Consider the following 12,072-nt stretch of genomic DNA (forward strand, 5'->3'; position numbering starts at 1 on the left):
TAAACGTGTGAGTTAGACAACTCCGACATATTTTATTTCATTGAAATTAAAATTTAACGGTAAATAGAGGTAGCCCGGGCGAAGCCGGGCACCAAACCTAGTTGATAAATAAAGTAGGAAACTTGGTTGAATATGATAAGGATGAATCTCTTCTCCCTTCAATTACAACCCACTAATCTAAAGGTAAACTATTGATAATTGTAGAACTTTGATAAACTAAAAAGAAATTGAAGATTAATTAAATAAAGATTAAAATTTGATTAAAGGAGTAATTGATAGATTAGATGAAATAATTAGGGTTCTTACATACTTGAGAGAATGATAGAGAGACTAATTTTCTAATCTAATTTGAGAGAGTATTCTATTCTAATCTAAGCTAGACTAATTCTAAGGTAGTGTAATAATAATGAGAGTGTGTATTTATACTACTAATCTAATAATAATAATAATAATAATAATAATAATAATAATAATAATAATAATAAACAAAAGACAAAATACCACTCAGCCATTCAAGACCAAAAATGGGGGAATGATACACGGGTTACTAAAACAAACAAAATCAAAGGGCAAAAGAGGAAAAACGGAGCACGCAAAGCAACAATTGATGTCCCAGCCGGGTGGCCGGCGGTCGGTGATGGCACCGGCTGGGAGGTTCCTGGAAAACAATTAATTTTTGCATGTATTCCCAGCCGGGATGTGGGGCGGCAGACGGTCAACCGTCTGGGAGTACGATTTGATGTTGGGAGCCGGTAGGGAGGCAGCCGGGTAACCGTCTGGGAATGCACTTGTGCTGCTGCTCGGTTGTTGTGGGCTGCTGTCGTGGTTGCTGTTGGTGTCGCCATGGTGGTGCAGAGGTGAGGCAGAGATGAAGGTGGAGGCGAGGTGGTTGCAACTGTGGTGGTGTACGGCTGCTGCTACTGGTGTTGATGCCGATTTAATGAAGGATTGGAGGACGGTGTTGGGTTTAAAATGATGGAGGTGGAGGGGAGTGTTGAGGTTGCTGATGTTGTTGATTAATGATGATGATGAAGTGATGATGAAAGTGGTGGTGTTGTAATGGTGTGCTGAAGGGTCGTCTGATGATGGAGCATGGTTGATTGTTGTTGTTGTGGGAAGTGGATATGGTGAGGAGTGGAGGTGAGCGGTGGTGCGAGCAGGTCGTGGTTGCTGCTCTTGTATGGTGATTAATGTCAGGTATGATGCGAGTTCGTTGGTGGTTGAATTGAGCCGGAAACGGAGTTGAATTGAACAAGGGAGCGCATGGTAGTTGAGGGAGGATAGGGACGGTGGTTTGATTTCAATGCTGCATTGATGCGTGGCTGCTACTGACGAGTTCAGGCCAGATGCAGGTGGTGAAGACTGGTTGAAGATGACGGTGATGAGGTTTTATTTGAATTTGGTGATGGTGTATTTGACTTTGGTTTCTTTATTAGTTCGCTCCATTAAATTATCAGATAGCCGTCTTGATTCATCTCGTTCCATTTCATCTTCTTTCATCACGAACTGTTTCCTACAAATTGTGTAATATAGCAACAAGTATTTATTCTCGAATAATAAGCTAATTATTTGCACTAAGAACAATAAAACAAATATTTATTAATTAATTAGTGAAATGAGCTATTTAATCGATTGAAGGGCACAAAAATCGAGTCAAGTAAAGGATTAAATATGGGGTAAAATGACACTAAAATTATACTTATCAAATCTCCTCACACTTAAAGCTTACTCGTCCTCGAGTAAGCTCATTTAAACTAAATTGAGACCCTTAATATAAAAGACTAGCTAAACTAATAATATCCGATGAGAGGCAATTAACGGGCCTTCTCCGTCCCTTCAACTCACAACGAAACACAATGAGATATGTGCTCCCTTGTAAGGCAAGTGGGGGCTTGCGGAAAATTTTGACACATCCAACATTTAAGCACGAATCAACATATAAGATGCATCGCAAAAAGTCAAACCGCTTTCCTCATCTAAGCGGCCGTTTTGTTTTCAAAATCAAAGGTCTAAGTCGGGAGATACCGTCTCAAAATCTCAACAAGGTGTCAACCTCCTAAAAGTGGCCCAAGCAAACCTAAACGTGACAACCAAGTGCCAATAAAACGAATTCAAAGGCGGGAAAAGGAAGCAAGGCTAAAAGTCCAAGATTGACATGACACGACACAAGATTCAACCAAGAGAGACCCATGACTAAGGGGACCTAGACTACCGACTTCCTCGCGGTTTTCACTCGTCACTCATTGAAGAACGGGTGTTTTCATGTGACAAAAAGTAGTAAAAAACATTCACCTACTACGACTCGTGAAACGTGCCCGCAATCTAACGTGTAATTCTATCCTATGACCATGTGAGATGCAAAAAGGAAGAATGCACACAAGTTCAAACAAAAGGTTGTAACGGGGCTTGGGGGACGGGTCGAAACGGGATTGGTGCAAGCACCGTTATGGATAATGAGATGTTACATATCAAGAAATTGTCAAAATTCTCTATCCTTCCAACTTATTACAACAAATGAATGAATAAAAAAAAACCATGATATTAGTTGCCTACATCACAAAAAAAATTGAAAATCCGACTCATTTGGAAAAACATCATTTCCATTTTATTTTGCAACGCCTTTTTCTACTCATTTAATGATGAATAAGGAGTGTTGCTTGGCTTTTTCTCATATATCAAACATAATTCAAATACATAATAAGTAAATTTCTTTTCTTTTCATTTTTTTTTCTTCTTTTCTATTTTTCTTTTCTTATCTTTTTTCAAGACCTCTTTATTCAATTTCTTGCCAAAAATAAATACAAATGTTCCAACATAAGTGAAGTGAGCTCAACTTCACCAAATTAGGACGCAATACCCCCAACTCATGCAACCACAACCATGACAACTTCTTGATCGGGGAAGGATGTTTTTGGAATGTAGTTGATATAGTAGGTTCCAAATGGAAAGGCAAGGCTCAAGGGGGTTAAACAAAAGGTTGTCCTAATCTAGATGGTAGAAACAAAGCTTAGTTTGGCAATGTGAGGTTAAAACAAGTATATGCAACGAGTTTGTTTCAAAATTGTGCAAAGAATGAACACCTCATGGTCTAAGGGCCGAATGACACGTTTATGCGTATGAACATGACACGTCTCGCGAGGAGACCCACTCACAATCCTAAACGGGGGCCGGGTATGAATGTACCGGCCCAAAGAAGGCTCTAAACCTTACATGTATGTAGTTAGGTCGAAGTCAAGGCCTAGCCTACGGTCCACTTGGTCTCACAACGCGGTCAACACTTTTCTTTCAAGCCTCATTTCCCATATATAATGAGGAGGTCACAAGGTGCAAAGCCAATGGGAGGGGGAAGACACGGCCAAGACAATATCATCATTGAGGGTATCATGCTCCCTTCCTAGACCACATTTATGCAAATATTTACAAACTCAATGCATATAAATGAATGCAACTAGAACATATATACAAGTTATGAAAATGCACTAACAACTATGTGCAACAATTTCTAACTAATCATGCAACAAGATACTAAGCCTAACTACGCATCAACACACAACCACAAGTTCCAAAAAGGAACATCCTCATCAACATGGCTCATCCTCCTCCATATATATAACAATTGTAAAAGAAAAGGAATGGAAAAGGAGAAAGAGATAAGAAAGATTAAACCGAGCGGTCTTCTAGTCTCCTAATGCCTCTAATGCCCCGTATGTGCCTGCACCAATTGTTAGACAACATATATATACAATGCAATATTTTTTTGAAATTTTCCAATTTTTAGGAATTTTTTGAAATTTTCTCAAATTTACAAGTAAAAATATATAAATATAAACAAATATACACAAATGGATATTTTCCTCCCCACACTTAAAATTTACATCGTCCTCGATGAAACGAAGTAGGGAAGAAATAGGAAAAATAAAAGACATGTTTTTGTATTTTTTAAATAATAGAATTTTCTCCCCACACTTATTTATTTACATAATTTCCAATGGAAAATAAATGTGGAGGAAATTCGGAAATGAAATACATGTTTTTGATTTTTTTTTTTTTTTTCAAAAATTTTCAAAGAAAAGAACATGTTTTTGGGTTTTAGAAAAATTTATCAAAAAGAAAAAGAATGCATTAAAAGCTTGGGTTGTCTCGCAAGAAGCGCGGTTTTGAGGAAACCGCCAAACCTACAAGCCATCCAAACAACTAGCGGGGATCCCACAATCTATGGGCAAGGCTACTCATCGCCTTCCCATCATCATTTAAGCTCACATCTTTGAGGTTCCTCCTTTCATCGAGAATTTGATCATTCTCCACCCCATTTTCAAATTCAATGGTGTAAAATGTATCCTCCCTAGTGGGAGGAGGATGATCAAACCCTATAACACTTCTTGGGCATTCAACAACATTGGAGACTTCACTAGCCTCCTTACCCTTCACTTTATCTTTCCTCCCTTTCATTTCAAACACAAATTCTTCCAAAAGGGAGGGAGAAGCATCATAATGATCACATGTATAAGGGAGGGGGGTTTCGAGCAAGTCACCCATGCAAGCTTTATAAGGAAAGTGAGCATCATACTCCACATCAAAAGTAACAACCTCAAGCGAGGGGGCATAAGAAATGAGGTCTCACATCAAAAGTAACAACCTTAAGCGAGGGGGCATAAGAAATGAGGTCCAAGTCATATGAGTGCCTAAGGATCTCGTCCTCACCACAAAAGGGACCCTCAAATTTCTCAAAAATGGGTTCACCAAGTAGGTGCACCTCACAATCCCTCTCACCATCAAAGCTTACACTCTCCTCCTCAACATACATGACCTCCAATAAGGGTGTAAGAGAAATGAGGTCTAGGTCATGGGTGTTTATAAGGAGCTCATCCTCACCACAAAAGCGATCCTCAAATTTCTCTCATAAACATCATAAAAAGTATCCCCTCCCTCATTAAGGCTATCAAAGACGGTGTCCACAATCTCTTTGTCATATGAACTCTCAAGGCATTCATTTACCAAGCTAGGAATACAAGCATCCTCAAGACTAGCACACGAAGCACCAACAATCCTAATTTAATTAATTAGATAGATAAAAATTGACAGATCCTAATTTCATCTTTAACAAATAAATAAAATTTGGTCGATTAATTAAAACTCAACAAATAATATTAATAATTGATAACAAGTAAATTAGTTTATTATTTGATAAATTAGAATCTATCTTGTAAGTTTTTAGTCATTTGAGCAATTAAATTAAGTTTTAGGGAAAAATATTGATTTAAGAGTTCACTTGATTCAGTTTTAGGTGAAAAGGGTACAAAATAGAACGTTATGAAAAAGTGTGTGTGAAAGAGTAAAGTTCGTATATGAAAAATTAATTAGGTATTAATAATAGTAATATTAAAATTAACAATATTAATAATAATATTATTATTAATTAATATTCATAATAATAATAATAATGGTAATAGTATTAATAATAATCATATTAATAAATATATAATATTAATATCACTAATAAAACTATTGAGTTTAAGATTCGCAAAATTGAAATTGGCTGAATTTAGTGGAGCTAAACTAAATTGAGCTGAACTGAATGGAGCTGAATTGAACTCAATAGTTTTATTAATATTATCTTCCTAATTTAGTCACATTTTTATCTTCCTAATTTAGTCACATTTTTATATTTTGGCATAATTTTGCGTTTTATTAGTGTGATTTTCGTCAGCTTGGAGCTTAATTAGGTCTTCGAGTCGCGGAGCACTGATGTAAATGGATGTTTATTCTTGTTAGAATGTTAGTTACGGAGTATGTGCAGCTTGTTTATGATAAGGGCTGAATTTTGTTATCTTTATGAGGACTATATATTGTTTTAACTACTTGTGTCTGTAAACAAACTTCGTTATTATGGATTTATGAGCAGTAGCATTTGGTGATTTTGCATTAGATGACTCTCATTATTTTTGCCTGAAGTTTGATGGTCACAAATGTTTTCGGGAATTTGGACAGTGGAAGTGTTGACCTATTATAAAGAGACAAATGTATTCCCTTTTTCTCGGCAATCATCTACTCCCTCTGTCCCGGTCATGTCCCGGTCATTTGTTGTCTTTTTCCATATTGGGGTGTCTCAATCAATTGTTGTCCATTCTATTTTAAGAATGGATTTGATGAGCAATTTGATCATCCACATTCAATTTGTTCCACTTGTCATTTAATAATTGGCTCCCTTCTCTTTACTTGGTCTTTGCGCGAAACTAAAGGACAACAATTGACCGGGACGGAGGGAGTAATTCATTCCAGACGATTCCCTCCTTTCTATTTCACCACCTTCCTCATAAAATTAATGCAAACTCTAATGAGGCATTGTGATTTTAGTAACTATTTTTAACGCTTTCATAATGTTAGTAACTATATTTCGTCGTTCATAGTTACTAGCTTTATTTAGTGAACCCGTTATGTGATTTGTGACTATCTTAGAACCTTAGCGACCCTTTTACTGTTAGCTGTTAAGTGGTTACTAGTGACCGTCTTCTAGAAGACTAGCCTTCTTTCATAATTATGCATCGGAATCTTCTCTTAATTGCTTGCTTTCTTTTAGTGTCATTCTGTAGGTGGAGAAAAACACTCGAATGAGGAAGAGAGAAGTCCAATGGGGTTAGAAGCTTTGCATGCCACAAAAGTTTTTAGGCATCTTCTCAAGTCTGTGAAAAAGCATGTTGGACAAGAAGATTACAAGAGGAACTTCACTAATTTTATCACGCAAGAGTTCAAAAAGAACAGTCAACTATCCGATCCATCATCTATTCAGAATAAACTAAAGCTTGCCCATGATTACACTTACATGCTAAACAGCGTGCATCATCACAAGGTACTCTGTCATGAAACTGTTTGAAGTTTTACGTATGTACATAGATTGAGGATATGCTCTCCCATGTTTTTCTTGTGATCTATTTCATTTGTGCTCCAGCTACTTGTCTATGTTTTCCATCCAAACTTACAATTTTTGCCGATAAATGAATGATTTTTCAAAGGTGGCCTAATGGCACACAACAACTATTCTTTGTTCCCTGTATGACTGTCACTTTATTGTTTAATTTTTTCCCGAGTTTGTATTGACTTTGGAGCCAAGGACTGTTGGAACAAAGCAAATTGAATTACTAATTTGGTTATGCTTCTTTTTACTTTAAACTTTGTCATTCGATGCTATTTTACATACAATTTTCACTTTGGGTAGCTAACACATGGGTAAGGTTGCGTATATCTTAACTTCTTACCCCGCAATTCGCAATAGCCCTCGATGCGGTGTTTAATGTTATTTGGTTACAATATTCTACATTTGAAAACCTTATTACTTGAAAACTGGCAGAGGAATAACATGAAACATTTTTATCAAGTTTTTCGCTCCAAAGTCAATATCCTATTACTCTTTGCCATAAGCCACGCCCTTACAAAACAAAACAACACTGCTAACAAGTCACGGCACACTTCCTATATTCACGGTTGCTAACATTAGTAACATACAGGACAACATAAAACTAACAACATACAACAACATAAAACTAACATACGCATAAAGTTTGTTGAGACGGTAGGACCCATATATGGCAACCCCCGCATGGGGTCACAACCTACCCAGGCGGTAGGGCACCAGCACCAGCAGGACCGAAAAAATTTACCTATTCGACATAAAATACACAAAAGCTTAACAAACCATAGTTTTAAGTCATACAATTAAGAAACAAAATATTGTTCGATCCAGCCTTTTAACTTTCAACCTTTGACAAATTGATCACCTGTACCTCCTAGCCTCCTTAATTTGGTCACGACGATTAAACCTCAACCATACATGACACGTACCAGGGTAATCACTAAAATGTGTGCAGACATATCCGACTTGAAATTAAGTGACTAATGTTGTGTATATATTCACCATTACCGCTTCTCGAGCTTCTCCTACTAGTAGATGACATCTGGCTTCTTAAACCTAACATTCTATTTTCATTTGGAAACGAGCGATAGTAGGGTCTCTCAAAAACTGCCATATACAAGTTGAACTGCGGGATGTATCCGGTAGGATCAGCATTACCCTACAATATATGGGGAAAAAAATAGGATTACATACTTTACTAAAAAAGAAAAAAATAAGAAATGAAATCTCCTAAAATAAGTAATGACCTTGTATTTATAATAACATTTCCGTAATCTATCTCCTTGGTTCGTAACTTGATAGGGAGCAAAACGCTTGAAAGAGCGTCTCTCCAAGGGAAATGACCGTATAATCCGGCGATTCAGAATTCGCGTGAATTCCGACCAAAATGGCATACTCCATAACGGTGATTGAAAAACTCTTTCCCCCATCATGCTTTGATGCACGAGAGTTAAGAAAATTTCGTTATATTGACCGTCTTTCCGGAGTGGAAGATCCGGGTCAACACGGTTCCGGTTCCGGTTCCGGTTCCGGTTCCGGTTCCGGTTCGTATTTAAATCTATTTGTTCGAGTACGTTTTCGATTTGCGTAGATCGTTCATGTATTGCGTTTTTCTCTACTTTCTCCATTTTTGTCATTTATGTTATCTTATATCTAATGAAGTCTATCTTGACATAGATGAACCGGAACCCGAACCGAGTTGACCCGGATCTTCCACTCTGGAAAGACGGTCAATATAACGAAATTTTCTTAACTCTCGTGCATCAAAGTATGATGGGGGAAAGAGTTTTTCAGTCACCGTTATGGAGTATGCCATTTTGGTCGAAATTCACGCGAATTCTGAATCGTCGGATAATACGGTCATTTCCCTTGGAGAGATGCTCTTTCAAGCGTTTTGCTCCCTATCAAGTTACGAACCAAGGAGATAGATTACGGAAATGTTATTATAAATACAGGGTCATTACTTATTTCAGGAGATTTCATTTCTTATTTTATTTTTTTAGTAAAGTATGTAATCCTATTTTTTTCCACATATATTGTAGGGTAATACTGATCCTACCGGATACATCCCACAGTTCAACTTGTATATGGCGGTTTTTGAGAGACCCAACTATCGCTCGTTTCCAAATGAAAATAGAATGTTAGGTTTAAGAAGTCAAATGTCATCTACTAGTAGGAGAAGCTCGAGAAGCGGTAATGGTGAATATATACACAACATTAGTCACTTAATTTCAAGTCGGATATGTCTGCACAACATTTTAGTGATTACCCTGGTACGTGTCATGTATGGTTGAGGTTTAATCGTCGTGACCAAATTAAGGAGGCTAAGAGGTATAGGTGATCAATTTGTCAAATGCTGAAAGTTCGAAGGCTGGATCGAACAATATTTTGTTTCTTAATTGTATGACTTGAAACTATGGTTTGTTAAGCTTTTGTGTATTTTATGTCGAATAGGTAAATTTTCTCGGCCCTGCTGGTGCCCTATTGCCTATTGCCCGGGTAGGTTGTGACCCATGCGGGGGTTGCCATATATGGGTCCTACCGTCTCGACAAACTTTATGCGTTTGTTAGTTTTATGTTGTTGTATGTTGTTAGTTTTATGTTGTCTTGTATGTTACTAATGTTAGCAACCGTGAATATAGGAAGTGTACCGTGACTTGTTAGCAGTGTTGTTTTGTTTTGTAAGGGCGTGGCTTATGGCAAAGAGTAACCCGTCCTGACAATCTCTTGAATAGCAATACTCGGTATCAATAGTAGGTGTCTGAAATAGCCTTCCGATGTGGAAGGCAATGCATCACCGTGTCCCTTTGGAACACCTTTTCAACAACCTCTATTCTCCATTTTAGTGTTAATTACATCTTGGCCAATCAAATAAATGAAATGTAAGAAATATTAAGCTGAAAACCATCTCAAAGTTGGTACATCAATTGCATTGTTAGCTAATAAGCTGCTAATCTAATAGCAGTAGCAAAAAGATGGTTCTTGCTGCCAATTTCCATCTCTATTGTTAACATGAGTTTTAAATACTAAGAGTAAAGTCAAGAGGATTGGATGTACTGACTACTGATGATAATAGTTGCTACTTATGTGCTCAAAAGGAAGAAACCTTAGAGCATTTATTCTTCAGTTATGACTATATCAAAAAGATGGTTCTTGCTTTCAATAAGGAGACTGGTTGGAATGTTACCCTGAAAAAATGCAGCAGGATTATCAGAGGATCCAAGATGTAAAGAGGTGTTGTGAAATTGATAATAATGTCTGGTTGTACATATTCTTTTGCCAGTTGTAATTAGGTTTGGTTGGTTTTCAAATTACAGATACTCACATAATACCAGACCAGGAGTGGAACACCACAAGATGTAAAGAGGTGTTGTGAAATTGATAATAATGTATCAGCGCGTATATGGCCATGCACTGCTGCACCCGATTCATGAACATTTACAACACAGATACCCGTCATCTTGTTGCTGAAGCGGCACCACTTCTATGTTCATATAGGTGAAGTTATATCAGATTCTGTTACTTCAATCATAACTCCATTAAGAGCATACGCTCATCCTACCATCGTAACAGTTGTCACCCTTCCACTTATTTATTAGTTTCCTGAGGCTGTATAGGTGTGACACGTGAAACATTACAACAACTTGTTATTACCCTTTGAACCTGAATTAGTGATACTAATTCATAGTTGGGTTCCCATTGTTGGTTTCCTTAACGGGTTTAAGCCCCATTTCTCTAGCTGTTGAACTTACTAAATCTCTTGGTAATGATTTAGTAAGTGGATCTGCTAGATTACTTTTAGACTTACATATACAATTGTGATCACTCCATTTGAGATTAATTCTCGTATATAGGCATGCCTTAAACCAATATGTCTCGATTTTCCATTGTATACGTTATTATAAGCTTTACACATTGTGGATTGGCTATCCCAGTATAAGGAAAGGAAAGGAAATAGCTGGCATCGGTTGTGGCCACAACTCTATATCAAGCAATAAATTTCAACTGTTTGAAGCGGTATATTTGATAAACAAGGGCTTTGTGTAAACCTTACGAGATGAAAGTGTGTGTAGGACAAACGTGGTATTAGAGATATTAGTAAAAAAAAAAAAAGGGGGTAGCTTGATGCTGTGAAAGTTTAAGCATATTAGTGTTATTTGAGGTATCATAGTTATTTGATTTTATTGTAGAATAAAATTATATGGGTAGTTATTGAACCAAACTAGCATACATTGCGACATTTCTAAAGCATACAATAAACCGTTTAATCATAATCTAAGCTGCTTGTAAGCAGCTGCGAAATCAAGAGTTTCATTTCGGAACATCAAATCCGAACTTCCACAAGTTGCTTAATCGAAATTACAACGACAAAAAATCACAAATTTTACGCAGAAACCCTAAATTCGTCGGTCAATCAATAACTTTAAATCAATGAACTAAAATGAAATCAAACAAAAACACGAGAATTGCAGAATAAAAATTACCTGAGGAGCAGCGAGAAGACCAGGATGATAGAGAGATTGTTGTTGAAGAAGAGCTTATTGCATCAAAGCCTGTTGTTGTTGTTGCTGCTGCTGCTGCTTCATTCTTTGATTTTGCATTCTTAATTAGGGTTAGACAATGTACGAATAAGGATGAATTTGACAAAACAAGTGAGAAATTAGATAATTTGGGGGGATTTGAGAAATTAGGGTTTGGAAATTAGGGGAAAATAAGAAGGAGATGAAGAAGAATGAAGACCCTCGATTAATGGAAAAAAAAAATGCGAGGAGAGAGAGACAAGGAGAAGACAGGACGAGAGGGATGCCTCACTAAAGTTGTGAATTATTGGTCTGGCCAGGTTTTTACATTAAAGTCACTCTCTTGCATCGATTTTCGTAATTCTTGTACTAGACGGTAGAGGTGGCAATTGGCTCACTCGGATCGGTTACGGGTCGGGTTAATATGGGTCGGGTCATAAAGTGTTCGGGTTATGACAGGTCAGTGATGGGTTCGGTTCGGGTCGTCTTCGAGTCGGTCATCAACGGGTGACAAGTCGAGTCGGGTCATTAGCGGGTCAATGTCAGGTCATGTTATCAACATATATTTTATGTTATATATTTAGTTTTAGATGGTAGTTTTATGTTTAAATAATAGGTAAGTGTATTAATTGTAGTTTTAAGTGA

The 12,072-nt window shown here is 37.1% G+C and overlaps 1 long non-coding RNA gene across 1 annotated transcript; it reads right to left on the bottom strand.

The window, feature by feature from the left end:
• Positions 1–2,706: 2,706 nt before the first annotated feature.
• Positions 2,707–11,756, bottom strand: LOC141613536 (uncharacterized). Its single transcript, XR_012529256.1, has 2 exons — positions 11,392–11,756; positions 2,707–8,066 (listed from the first exon to the last, which is right to left on the bottom strand). It is a non-coding gene; the product is annotated as an uncharacterized LOC141613536 (long non-coding RNA).
• Between the last annotated feature and the right edge of the window lie 316 nt (positions 11,757–12,072).

This window comes from Silene latifolia, chromosome 1, assembly GCF_048544455.1.
Source record: "Silene latifolia isolate original U9 population chromosome 1, ASM4854445v1, whole genome shotgun sequence".
Classification (NCBI taxonomy): Eukaryota; Viridiplantae; Streptophyta; class Magnoliopsida; order Caryophyllales; family Caryophyllaceae; genus Silene; species Silene latifolia.